This window comes from Pinus tabuliformis, chromosome J (assembly GCF_031772625.1).
Source record: "Pinus tabuliformis cultivar Carrire ecotype Pingquan chromosome J, CPIR1, whole genome shotgun sequence".
Taxonomy (NCBI): domain Eukaryota; kingdom Viridiplantae; phylum Streptophyta; class Pinopsida; order Pinales; family Pinaceae; genus Pinus; species Pinus tabuliformis.
Genome location: NC_142295.1, coordinates 1,577,095,090 through 1,577,108,080, shown reverse-complemented (window position 1 = coordinate 1,577,108,080; position 12,991 = coordinate 1,577,095,090).

Here is a 12,991-nt window from a genome sequence, read left to right as displayed (position 1 = left end):
CTTATGGATGATTAGCCTATTACCAAGTGGAAAAACAAGCCTTCAAAACTGCGCAATCCTCAAGGATGAATCCTTGACTGCACGCATGAGTTTTCTCCATGAGAAAACACATACAACTGATAGTACATTGTCCTTGAACATTAATCTCAACTGGGTCTTTCTCAGAATAGACATGCATGAGTTTCTAATGAGAGAATCTTCAGTTAACTGGAGTAGCACTAGTTGAGTGCATTAATGCATCAACTGACTGTTAACTCACTATTAGTTCCTCAAACAAATTGGAACTAATTTAACTGGACTTAACTCAGTAAACTGAGTTAACTAATTACAACTCAAATATGATTCAATCTTATCTCCTTAATTTAAGGGATAACTCTTGCATGACTTCAGAAAGACTTCTAACTTGAATTTCTCCAAATAATTAATTTAAAATTAATTAATTAATTATTTCCAAGTCACTGTTAAGACTAAATTCGATTTTAATTCGCAATTTAATTCAAGGAAAAATTAAATTGGAATATTCTTGTTGCGATATTTCAACACTCCCTCTCAACAAGAAAGGATTATCGGCCACACTTCCATGCGAAGGAAGTAATGCATGAGACCCATGTCTTTCATCTCAAATTCTCTTGCAAGGTCCTCCTTGCAAGACACGATCAACTGATCATCACCACTCAATATGAGATCATCAACATAAAGTACGATGATCAACAGCGTACCTTTCATCACGATGTGGTATAGGTTCGCATCCGCTTCACTCGTTGTGAAGCCCAACCTGGTGAAGTATTTGTCTATCCTGATGTACCAAGCACGAGGTGCTTGCTTCAACCCGTACAATGCTCTCTTGAGTCGGCACACATGCGACTCATGATCAAAGGTCTCAAAACCTTCTGGCTGCTCTATGTACACCTCTTCCTCAATCTGGCCATTAAGGAATGCAATCTTCACATCCATCTGATGGATCTTCCAACCCATCTGTGTTGATAGTGCCAACATAGATCTGATAGATGAGTACCTTGCAACAGGAGCAAAAGTCTCATCATAGTCAATCCCCTCAACCTGTGAAAAGCCATGGGCAACAAATCTTGCCTTATGCTTCTCCACACTACCATCAGCAGCTCGCTTTACCTTGTAGAGCCAACGGGAACTCACAACTGATTTGTTCTCCAGTCTCGGAACCATGCCCCAAACATTGTTACGAATTATGGAGTCATACTCCTCCACCATAGCATCAACCCAAATCAGCTGCTGCACTGCCTCCTAAAATGAATATGATCGATCTCAACACATTCCTTAGCAAGGGCTATGTATCCAGTGTACCTCTCAGGTGACCTCCTCTGTCTGTGTTGAGAAGATGGTGCTCCCACATTCTCTCTCACATCCTCCAACAATCTGTTAGCTTCTCTTGTGTGCTTCCGTCCATCTTTGGAAGACTCTACTTGAGTGGATGTCTCCACTACTGGTACCTCTGCATGTGGCTGCTCTGCATCAGTCTGAGGCCCCTCCTCCTTAGAAACCAACAGTTCCTCCACAACCTGTAGTTGGAGCTCCCTCTCAAGGGAAACTTGCATGGAATTTTTCTCATCAAACTTGAGATCTCTGCGAACCACTATCCTCTGACTGGTAGGCAAGTACACCTGATAGTTGTGAGGTGTATCAATGTACCCCACAAATATCCCCAACACTACTATCGGCTCAAGCTTCTTCCATGCATCCTTTTTCACATGGCAATATACCGATGATCCAAAGATCCTGAAGTGACCCACATCTCGTCTCTTACCAAAGAGAGCTTCCTCTGGTGTCTTCATCCCAAGTATGCGATGCGGGCTTCTATTCTGAAAATAGACTGTTTTGTTGCATGCCTCAGCCTACAAGTGAAGTGGTAGGCCTTGGTCATGTAGCATTGCCCGTGTTGCCCCTACAATAGTTCTGTTCTTCCTCTCGGCCACCCCATTATGTTGTGGGTTATGAGGTGTTGTCAACTCTCGTTTAATTCCTTCCACTGCACAGAAGTCCTTAAACTCTTGAGAGACATATTCTCCATCGTTGTCGCTTCTTAAGGCCTTGATCTTCTTCCCTAACTCTTTCTCAACCAAAGCTTTGAACTCACAAAACTTTGTGAAAGTTTGGTCCTTCTTCTGCATGAAATAAATCCAGCATTTACGAGAATAATCATTAATGAAAATCACATAATACCTTTGCTTCGTTGTGGATTCCGTCGAGAATGGTCCACACAAATCAGTATGAACTTGCTCTAAGATAGCCTCTGCTCGACTGTCTCGATTATGAAAGGAAGACTTGGTGTACTTTCCCAAGGTACAACCTTTGCATGTGTCAACTTGCTCAAGTTTACCTTTGGGAAGTTGTTGAAAAGTGTGCAACAAGAAATGCTAAATTTAGGAAGTGCTAAAAATAGAACTGCCAAAAATATCACTTCTAAAAATAGCAGTTTGGCCAATGAGCATTTTGGCCACCTTGGGTATGAGGTGAAACTGCTAAAAATAGCATTTCTGGGTTCCTTCCTATTTATAGCAGTCCCTGGTCTATCTATAGGAAGTAAATTCGAATTTGGTCTTACCAGCAGTTTGAAATATTAATTAATTAATTCTCCATGGGTTAATTAGTTAAGGAAAAGCAAACTTGAAGTCTTTGTGAGAACATGCAATTATTTCTCCACTGATTAGGGAATGTGTCCTTGATTTGCTCCACTGATTGAGGAATTAAGGATGAGTTCTATATTGAGAGGATTAGTTGACTTAGTTTAACTTAGTCAATTTCTGTTAGATTAATTTAACAAGTTGTTAAATTAATGAGATATAGTTTGTTGATGCTTGCATGCATGTGACAACTATTATTTTCAGATAACTGTGTATTCACTCATGGATAACTGATGCATGTCAGTTCGGACAGAGACCCAGTTGAGATCAGAGAAGGGACAATGTACTATCAGTTGGATGAATATTTTTGCTATAAAGGAAGTTCATCCATGATGAGGATTTATCTCCTTCAGGTTTGTGCAGTTATTTCAGAGGTCAGTGTTGTGTCTGAGGTGAGAATCACACAGGTTGCAGCTGGAGGATCTAGGAAAAAATATGCATAGAAATAGGAGGGTTGGATGGAAAAGGAGAAGGTTTGTGAGAAGTCTTTGACTGTCTATGAGCAGCAGAGGGATTGCATTGAGAGCTGGATAGCTTCCGAGCTAAGGCTTTGTGTAATCCGAATTATATTTCCACTTGTATGATAATACAGAGATGGGGTTTTAGGCAGGTGCTTTCCTCGAGTAAATTCTTTTGTGTTATGTGTGATTGATTCCTTCTTATCAGTTATATGTGTTCTTATTGATGTTGTTCATAGTTGATTAAGTTTCCGCTAAATTGTTTGTAGAAGTAGATCAAGTGTTTTGCTTTAGTACATTGCATTACTAGGTGATCTGCAGGTGGGAAATTTCTACATGGTATCAGAGTTAGTTGATTTGTAGAAAAAGTTCTACATGGTATCAGAGCTAGCTGATTTGTAGAAAAATTCTACATGGTATCAAAGCATAGGTGATCAAGGAAGAACTATATACAAGAAGAGGAGATTCAAAGTTTTGAGTTTCGGGCCGAGAGTTTGTAGAGCATATCTAAAAAAATTTGTACAAAATTTTCAGAAACAAATAGAAGATTTGGATTCCTTGTAGAAAAATACCCAAAATAAAAAAAAAAAAAAAAAAAAAAAAAAAAAATCGACTGAATCTAAGATCGGAGGAGAGCGATATCACTGATTTAAAATCAGCTCTTTTTCCAAAAATTTTGTGATGACGAGAAATATGAAACAGATTGGTGTGCTAGCCAAGAGCCTGTATGCTCTTGAGGTTCAAGATGCATGCAAAGCCTTGAGCAGCAAGGAAACTGATGGAGACTTGGTGGTTGATGGGGAGGGTATGTTACCTCTCAACATGCAGCGCCAAAAGGAGTCTCAGACGATTGTGGAGGAGCCACGATTGGTGTAGCAGCTTCATGAGGTTGTGGATCAGCCACAACAGGGTATGTTGAGTGGAGATCGAGTAGAGACATCTACTCATGCAGAGACCTCCAGTAGGGGGAAACTTTGATCTAGGTGGGTAGAGGAATCACATGCAACCATACCTCTAGGTAGGAGGTGGGGCAATATAGAGTGATCGTCCCAAGGATGAGGGGTAGGATCCTTGAGGTACCCAACCTCTTGGATGAGACCTTGCTACGGAAGCCCCGATGTGGAGTAGCAAGAACTGACTGATTGGGTAGAGACAAATGCAGATGAAGCGGCAAAGAGAGCTACAGTGCAGGGAATCCCAAGACAATGCAGAGCATGCAGACTGCAACAATGCGAGAGGCACAAATGTGTTGCACAGTGCAGGGTAGCACAGAGAAGGGTGCAACGGTGCGAGATGCATGGAGATGTTGCAGTAGCACAGAGGTCAGAGAGGCAACACTTGTCAGAAGCAGGTAGAGCTTCAACATCAGAGTATGTTTCTAGCCCATCAGAGTGGTCAATTGGGAGTTTTTGTTCCGAGTGTTGCTGGAGCAACCGCACTTGCTAGATGTGTTGCATGCAGAACATTCCAGAGTTACAGGATCGGGTTCAAGAGGAAGCCTTTCTTATCGAGAGGGAGTGTTGAAAAGTGTGCAACAAGAAATGTTAAATTTAGGAAGTGCTAAAAATAGAACTACTAAAAATAGCACTTCTAAAAATAGTAGTTTGGCCAATGAGCATTTTGGCCACCTTTGGTGAGAGGTGAAACTGCTAAAAATAACATCTTCTAAAAATATAATTTCTGGGTCACTTCCTATTTATAGCATTCCCTGGTCTATCTATAGGAAGTAATTCGAATTTGGTCTTACCAACAATTTGGAATATTAATTAATTAATTCTCCATGAGTTAATTAGTTAAGGAAAAGCAAACTTTAAGTCTTTGTGAGAACATGCAATTATTTCTCCACTGATTGGGGAATGTGTCCTTGGTTTGCTCCACTAGTTGAGGAATTAAGGATGAGTTCTATATTGAGAGGATCAGTTGACTTAGTTTAACTTAGTCAAGTTCAGTTAGATTAATTTAACAAGTTGTTAAATTAATGAGATATAGTTTGTTGATTCTTGCATGCATGTGACAACTATTATTTTCAAATAACTCTGTATTCACTCATGGATAACTGATGCATGTTAGTTTGGACAGAGACCTAGTTGAGATCAGAGAAGGGACAGTGTACTATTAGTTGGATGAATATTTTTCCTATAAAGGAATCTCATCCATGATGAGGATTTATCTCCTTTAGGTTTGTGCAGTTATTTCAGAGGTGAGTGTTGTGTGTGAGGTGAGAAACACACAGGTTGCAGCTGGAGGACCCAGGAAAACTGTGCATAGAAATAGGAGGCTTGGAGGGCAGAGGAGAAGGTTTGTGAGAAGCCTTTGGCTGTTTATGAGCAGCAGAGGGATTATACTAAGAGCTGGATAGCTTCCAAGCTAAGGCTTTGTGTAATACGAATTATATTTCCACTTGTATGATAATACAGAGATGGGTTTTAGGCAGGTGCTTTCCCCAGGTAAATTATTCTGTGTTATGTGTGATTGATTCCTTCTTATCATTTATATGTGTTCTTATTGATGTTGCTCAGGGTTGATTAAACTTCCACTAAATTGTTTGTAGAAGTAGATCAAGTGTTTTGCTTTAGTACATTGCATTACCAAGTGATCTACAGGTGGGAAATTTCTACATGGTATCAGTGCTAGTTGATTTGTAGAAAAATTCTACAGAAGTCTTGTAGATATCTGCTGAATTATCTTCAAATCCCCATGATGCAAATGGCCCAACCGCCTGTGCCACAACTCGCCAATGTCTTGGCTTTGCACCAATTCTGCTTTTGTACTCAATGTTGCACAATCATCTACCTCTAGTTTATAGAGATTCTTCACCCGAATCCCTATCCTCTTGGTCTAACCTGTGGCTATGTGTCTTAGGAATGCCTTTCCTTTACTGAAGACAATATCATAGCCTTTTTTCTCCAACATCACGACCGATACCAAGTTCTTCTTCAGTCCAGGCAGATATCTCACATCTATCAAGGTGAGAGGAGCTCCATGCTCCCTCTGAAAAGAAACTGTGCCTACTCTTGAAACGCTATACCTTCCGTCGTCACCCATCTCTATGCGCATCTTGAGTTCTTTATCCTCCAAGGCACTGAATAAATTGTTATCACCGGTTATGTGGAATGAGACTCCACTGACAAGATACTAGACACAACCCATCATCGATGACACCATGCATGCGATGAGGGTAAAATCCATTTCAAACTGAGAGGCTAATGCCTCACCTTCCAATCCTTTCGAGGATACCATCTTGGACTTCTTCGATGGACAATTAGTTGTATAATGTCCCATCTTTTGACAACTAAAGCATCTTACTTTAGACATGTCACCCTTCTTCCCTCCATGAGAAGAATTCGATTTGAAATGGGAAGCCTTCCCCTTCCCTTTCCTTGCCTTACTTGCTAAGGCCATATTTTCTTCATCATCATTATTGGATGAAGAACCATCTCGTGTGCTCCTCCTGATCTCCTCCTGCATAAGATCCGACCATAGTCGTTCCCAATCTGACAGTTTCTCCCTTCCATTCACAGAGTCCTGGTAGTTATTCCAATTCTTGACTAATGCTTTTATATTAAGGTAATGGATCCGTTCAATTCTATAAAGGTTGTTAATACGCCAACCCAGAGGATGCACATAAGTAAAGGCGAGTAGGGATCTCAAGTTATAACAACCGGTCTAAGTGCCGTACCCCATCAAATATCATAAGTTCTGGGAGTATTTCCTAAATTCAAGAAGGCAGTTCTGAGGATCCCATCCCATGCACCCACCACGGTTGTTCCTGTGCGAGAAACTGAAATGAATCCAATGCTAGTAAGCAGAAAGTAAATCAAAATGAAGTGCTCACCCAGGTAGACTTATATACTTCAAGGAGAGGTTGTGTAATGGCCATTAAGGCTGGCTTTTAGGCTGGCTTTCCTGTACAGTCATTCTCGTCAATACGCTCGTCAAAAGGATGGAGCTCGTCAATGTGCGGAAAGGGCGGAAAAGAGAAGAAAAGAAATTCCGGTTATTGATTTGGTTTGAGGGGAATTTTGTCAGGGCCTGAAATACATCACAGGGCGTTAGCGAAGAAGATTGCTTGTCTCTTACTGCGACCCCGTTTGTGTTATCACGTTATAAAGACTTACCTTCCATAATGCGCTTTGGCCGGTTACAAACGATCAGTTCATGATTACAACTGACTAGACTCAAGAGATATCTTACAAATCTACTCTCTTAGGAACAATAGAAATAATAAGCTTATCTCCATTAGTATTATAGGGTTAATAAGCTTTAGGAATCTTAGGAGCAATCTGAGACTTTACTAATACTGAACTTAGACTAGACTTAGGAACACTAAACTCTAATCACTTTAACTAAACTTAGCTCCTCTCACTAAACTTCATCAATATAACTAAACTTGGCTAACTCCAACTAAACTTAGCTCAAGCAACAGGAATCTATCTCAAGGAACAACAACAACAACAATGACTATCATCTCATAAAAACAAACGATCATCACTAAGACAAATCAACGAGAACATAAGCCCGGCGACATCACACACGTGGATAGCCAACAACACGGCTTAAACTGAGGGTTTGACCAAGACAACTACCCAGACTAGACTTTTCATTTACTTTGAGATATTTTCTTTCATTGTTTAAGAAAATGAGACTATTGTTTCATAACCATGATATTAGTCCTCTTAGTATGACCCGATACTCCTGGCAAATCAACTGCCAACAGCAGGTCGTCGTGGATATTATGTAATCTCCACTGGTGGTTTACCTTGTTATTGACCAGGAACCTATTGACCTAGTGAAAGCAGTAACAAAGCAAGAAGCATATCCTGTTCCAGTGGACTCAGTTGATTCAGTAGTTCCAAGAGCAGCAGCAACCATTGAACCAGTGAATGTGCTAGTAAGGGTCAAGCCCGTTGATCGCCCATCATAAGAGGGAATAGCAAAGCCAGTGAAGGCCGCAGGGGAAGCAGGGGCAGGAATCAGCCGAGGGAAAACACATAGGCGAAAGGCACATAGCAGGGGGCGATACACATTACAGGGGGAAAACACTACAGTCACTTACACCTACAGCTTACGAAGAACCGACACGAACGCATTGCACATCATATAATTCATCAAATCAATAACATGCCCATCCAGCGAAAGGCCAAGGAGAGCGAGGCTCACCATATCATCATTGGCAGTAATTATTCCCACACTGCCAAGCTCATCTCTGTAGGTGGTGAGCTTATTCAGATATGTGGAAATAGTATCACCCTTCTCCATCTTGATTCTTCGAAGCTTATCCTTGAGTGCCAATTTCCTCTGGTCGCTATTGTTCTGGTAGAGGTACTTCAATGTCTTCCACATTGAAAATGGAGTATCCTTCCCATTGAGACTCGAGACAATATGGTCTCGAATTCCCTCAAGGTTGATCTGTCTCGCCTTCACCACACATTTCTTCCACTCAGCCAACTCATGTGCATTAGTTGAAGCTAGCTTTGGGATTTCTTGATCAATGAATTCCTTCAAGCCATTGTCTTCTAATACAGCCTATGTAATTCGAGCTACCTTCCAAGGCATACCTGAGTCTCAAGCCATAGAACGCCATTGGCCAACCTTGAAGTATGATATGAATTCGATTTGCATCTGCAACCCCAAACTTCAAACTTCAAATTCTCTTCTCAGTATACTGTTCACAGCTCCAATACCATGTAGAAAATCTATGATAGGTTAACCCGATAATGCAATATAAATCAAAGTAGAATATTGTAACCTACTTCTACTATCATTTTGCAGAAGCTTAAAGATCGAGCTGAACAATATAACCAGAAAAAGAAGAATCAATGGCATACTACACATGAAAATACTTTGGGGAAAGTCTCAGATAAAAACCCCACACTTTGTATTATCATACATGGTGGAAATACATAGGAATTATACAAAGCCTTAGCTCTCATAGCTAGTCAGCTCTCAGTACAATCCTCACAGATGCTCACAACAAATCTTGGCTTCTCTCCAGCCTTCCTCTCTACCCTACAAGCTCTATTTCCTTGCGTTGTTCCTTGTGGATGATTACCCTATTACCAAGTGGAAAAACAAGCCTTCAAAACTGCACAATCCTCAAGGATGAATCCTTGACAGCATGCATGAGTTTTCTCCATGAGAAAACACATACAACTGATAGTACACTATCCTTGAAAATTAATCTCAACTAGGTCTTTCTCATAATAGACATGCATGAGCTTCTGATGAGGGAATCTTCAGTTAACTAAAGTAGCACTAGTTGAGTGCATTAATGCATCAACTAACTGTTAACTCACTATTAGTTCCTCAAATAGTTTGGAACTAATTTAACTGAACTTAACTCAGTAAACTGAGTTAACTAATTACAACTCAAATATAACTCAATCTTATCTCCTTAATTTAAGGGATAACTCTTGCATGACTTCAGAAAGACTTCTAACTTGAATTTCTCCAACTAATTAATTTAAAATTAATTAATTAATTATTTCCAAGTAGCTGTTAAGACTAAATTCAATTTAATTCACAATTTAATTCAAGGACAAATTAAATTGGAATATTCTCGTTGCCATATTTCAAAAATTCTTTCACTGAATGTCTCTGAGACTGGAGTCAGGATCCTCGTTTGTAGCTATATTGAAAGAGTAAGCCATCGCTTTAGCAACAATACATTTCATAAGCCAAAAAAGATGAAGAGATTGTTTATACAGAGTGAGGCGACTATGGGTGTAAGCAGGGTCGGAAATCAAATCGTTCCAATCCTCCATTGGCAGCTCAATCTTGAGTTTCAAATTTAATTCAGCCTCCCAGGCCGAAATAAAATTCTTTACCTTGGTCAGGGTCTCTACTTAATAGGCTTGAATGATGTTTTGTAAAATCTCAGCATATGTTTTCTTTCCGCGCTGGCATGGAGCCCTACCGGACATCGATCCTTTTTCCTTACCCTTGCCACCCTAATTCTTGCGACCACGACCTACGCACCCAGAGGCACCACCACCAGGAGTCTTCACCATGATGAACAGATTCGTACCACCCTTCCTCGACTTGCTCTCACCTAACCACACTCGATACCCAACCCACTGTGCAGAGGGCGGAGTGAGAAGCGACTTAGGTGGACCTGGAGTAATAACAATATGGAAAGCCAGCCGAAAATCAAACTTAAACTTAATAGGAGGGAAAAAGGACAGAGGTAGTTTCGGATGGCACTGCACCACACCATGAATCCACCTCTCGAGCCAATACTCGGAGAAAATCAAGAACCCTCCCGCAGTGTGAGGCACCTTCTGAATGAGAACAATGACCCCCCTGCACTCCTAAGACCAGAGTCCATAGACTCAGCCCCGTCCAAATGCTTGAACCCTTTCCCTCCTCAAGGTTTTCCAAGGCACTTTAAACTCGGAATGGTATGGCTCACATTCAACATGCAGAGTAAACATAATAAATATGACCCGGAAACCATGAATCATGCCCATACGAGATAATAAATTTCCAAAATAGACGGAAATCGACATAACATAGTTGAGAAAGCTAGAGTTTGTAATCACAAAAACTTTCCAATTCACCATTGTTCCTTTCCCCTCCAAACGCAAGGTGAGTCAATAATTTCAGACCCCAAACCAATGAATAGGATAAGCATAAGAACATACCATACCATTTGCGTTATCCATGAGCAAAGACAAACCGCTACAGAGTTTCCTCCCTGCATTCCCAATGCCACGGACCATAAAATAGTTGTCTCAATCCTCCTAAGATGTTGATAACGCTAGTTAGATTGCCAGACAAATGTTCACATGTAATCCTCCTCTCCCACCACCTGAAATTTTAATAGCCTTCCAAATTGCACGTCATGGATCCGCTGCGATCTATGGCCCTCCATGTCATTACGGAGGAGCATGTGAGGGCGTGGGAGAGGCCGCCCACTGAACTTTACAATTAAATGATCAATCATGACGACGATCCCCATATGGATCTCCAACTAGCTCGCACCTGGATTTAAAAAATTATTATTGAAAATATTTTTTTTTAATAATGCCACTTTATGATGTCATTAATAATACTTCAGCATGGAATTTCATGTTTCAATGTAAAACCAAAAATGGTTTTATTTGTATTAAATAAGAGCTTTTATCAACTGCCAAGCCATTGAGTCTTTATTCTAAAGATTTTACATTTTACGGCTCTTATTATATGGAATAGAACATTAAGTAGAATAAAAATAAGAGCTTTTATCAACTGTCAACCCATTGAGTCTTTATTCTAAATATTTTACTTTCTACGGCTCTTATTATATGGAATAGAACATTAAATAAATCATGGTTTGGTGAGAAGCGACATTCTAATAATTTCAATATATAGAAGATGGAATATATTACTTTTCTATAGTTTTGTGCCGGGGATATTATATGCTAAGTAATATAAGTTTGGCTCATTCTCTACTTGTTCGTAGACTTTGTAATAAAGGATTAAGTCAACATTGATGAGGACTTGGCTTATAACTATGTAAACATTTTATCAATTTTATAAATGAATACTAAATTTATGGTGAGTGACTATTATATATTGAATAGTATAGCCATGCAATTTCAAGAGCAAGATTTTATGAGAGTTATTAGATTTTAGGACTTCAACGTTCACAGATATTTAACGTGTAACTTATAAGTATGAGTAACTTTTGTTGTAATTTTACATGAGACATTCCAGACAAACTTGTTTGTACGCTGACATACAAATTAGATCTAAATCTAAAGGGAGATCTAAATCTCCAGGAAAACCTGTAAAGGTGGTGTGCTGGAAATGTGAAAAGGAAGGGCACTACAAAAGGGACTGTAAATCTAAAGCTCCTAACAAAGGAAAGGGATCTGATGAGGCTCCTTCTGCAGAGGCGAAAACCACCTCAGATGAAGGTGGGGATGTGTACTTGGCTTCTTCAAGCACACATGTAGATCACGAGGCATGGTTGATTGACTCAGGTGCATCCTTTCACTTCACCCCCCATAGAGAGTGGTTCTGTGAGTATGAGAAATATGATGGTGGTGATGTCTTCTTGGGGGATGATAGGAAGGCTAGAATCATTGGTCGTGGAAAAGTAAAGTTGAAGCTGCAAGGTGGAAGAGTTATAACACTTCCAGGCGTTCTGGATATTCTTGCATTAGCCAGAAATCTGATTTCTGTTAGTAAGCTGGATGATGCAGGTGTAAAAAACAATGTTCGAGAAGGATACCTGCAAGATGGTTCGGGGAGCACTAGTATTGATGCGGGGAGTTCGGATTGGAACTTTGTACAAGCTGCAAGGTTGCACTATTGTTGATGGGTGCAACAGTTCCATGGTTCCTGAAAGTGGAGCAGAAAATCTAGTGGTCTCTGGAGAAAATACCATGTTGTGGCATCAAAGGCTTGGACATATTGGAGAGAAGGGCCTTCAAATACTTCATGGTAAAGGTATGGTAGAAGGTATGAGTAATAGCTCTCTGGATTTTGATTTCTGTGAAAATTATGTATACGGGAAGCAGAATCGAGTGAGTTTCCCCTCTGGTGGTAAGAGAGTGAAACATATATTAGAGCTTGTGCACAGTGACGTGTTTAGACTTGTGAAGGTTCCATCACTAGGTAAGTTTGTGTACTATGTATCATTTATAGATGACTTCTCAAGGAATACATGGATATATTTGCTTAAGAAGAAATTTGAAGTCTTTGATAGGTTTAAAGAATTTAAGGCTCTAGTGGAAAACCAGACAGAGAAGAAGATAAAGGTGTTGAGGATAGATAATGGTGGAGAGTTTTGCAGTAAGGAATTTGAAGAATTCTGCAAGAAGTGTGGTATAGCACGGCAGAAGACTACTCCATATACACCTCAGCAAAATGGAGTTGCAAAAAGAATGA